Source organism: Octopus bimaculoides, chromosome 4 (genome assembly GCF_001194135.2).
Source record: "Octopus bimaculoides isolate UCB-OBI-ISO-001 chromosome 4, ASM119413v2, whole genome shotgun sequence".
Taxonomy (NCBI): domain Eukaryota; kingdom Metazoa; phylum Mollusca; class Cephalopoda; order Octopoda; family Octopodidae; genus Octopus; species Octopus bimaculoides.
This window is the reverse complement of record NC_068984.1, coordinates 72,310,424-72,312,324: the sequence shown is the minus strand read 5'-3', so window position 1 is coordinate 72,312,324 and position 1,901 is coordinate 72,310,424.

Sequence of the window (1,901 nt, the reverse complement as noted above, 5' to 3'; positions counted from 1 at the left end):
GTGTGTGTGTGTGTGTGTGTGTGTGTGTGTGTGTGTGTGTGTGTGTGTGCGTGTGTGTGTTTGTGTGAGTTGTCGTGCGTGTTTATGTCTGTGTTGGTGTTTTCGTGTATGTGAACGTGAGATTCCATTATTGAAACTGAGCACTTAGAGATTAGTTTTGAATTGTTTTGCTTTTGCTTTCGGACATACATTTGAAAATTAATTCAGATACATATTTGGGATGTTTTTAAACATTAACGACGAATAAATGTATATGAAATACGTACGACATAATCTTATTTCCTGTAATGTTTTTAAGCATCCCACCTGAAAGAGATAATGTAACAAAACAGCTGTACGATGACCTCTACCCAGAGAGACATGTGAATCTACATAATTATTCTTAGTTACTGCAATGAAAATACCTAATTTCGTTATGATACAATTCCTACTAGGCAATTATTTTACGGAGATTTAAATTTATGTTGTTTTTTATTACTAACTGTTATTAAAATATTTTCCCAGAAGACAGCACTTCAACTACATTAGACCCAACACGCGAGTGTCCGTGGGCTTTTCGGTGGATAGGAGGACAACTGAACAAACCAGATTTGCTAATTGTCGGATTCGTTGCCAAAGATGCATTGCCATATTAAATGTAGACAGTTTTCAGATTCTCGTTTAGTTTTCTTCTTCATAATAGATTCTTTAATGCTTTTGTTTCAATTTTCCATTATTTTCTCTGTCAATTTATGGTTCTTGAACCTATTATGATGCTTGTTTTTAAGAAGAAATGTAATGCCATTCCATGATTGACAATTTCGTTTCAGCTTCTTAAATGAATGCTTGAATTCACTTCTGTGCAAGAAGATTAGACAAAACAAAAAAAAAAAGAAATAATTTTTACTGACTTTAGTCACACTCAACAGATCATAGCAGACTATAACACTTCTGCTCTACTTATTGGGTGTGAAATGCGAAGCCACCTACACACCGTACAGTTTAACATACCCAAATCTTCTACCACCTTCTGTAATACATTTTGATTACAGCTTAGTTGTGTATACATACGAGGGAATCATATACTATTGTCTATGCTCTAGATAATGGAATAATCTGTTGTCATTCCAGTTTGGGTAACAATTTATACAAGACTTGTAGGAGAAGTTATAACAAATGCAAGATATCAGTGCTCAGGATATAAGGAAATATGAGTTAGGACTCAATAAATGTGCTCCATCTTTTAAAGCCGATTAAGGCTTATGTAGATGATGATTGTAATGTTGACGTTAACATTTTGGCATATGAGATGAATTAATTATATTGACCACAGTGGGCAACTAGCACTTATTTCATCGACCCAGATGTGATGAAAAGAAAATTCGACCTCAGCAAGATCTGAACTCAGAAAGTGAAAACTGACGAAGTGCCACTTAAAATTGTGCCCGGCGTCCTAACGTTTCAGCCCTTTCACTGGTTTAATGCAACAATAGATATTGCTGAGTGTGAGGTGCATGTTAGCATACCAATTTACAGAGCTTTCTGTTTGGACCAGTACACTATATGCCATTTACAATCTCTGCAATATCCACCAGAAAATCTCGAAACTATAAAAATATGTGGTACTGGTTATAATTAATGTAGCAACTATGAAAGTTGCAAACAAACCATGTACAAGAGATGTAATGGTAAATAGGAAAAAAGCTAAACTCAATAGAGACTGAGTAATTCAGAGAAAAAGAGTTGTTAAATATAAAATGTATCACGGAGATCTCATGCAGAGTAGATAATAGTAACATTAAAATCATTAGCAGACATTTCTTAATGCTGCACAGTCTGGAACAGCATAACATCTTATGGCAAGGCAAGACAATACAAAAAAGGTGTTTGCTGCAGATAGGAAATATCAGGTCATCCTATAA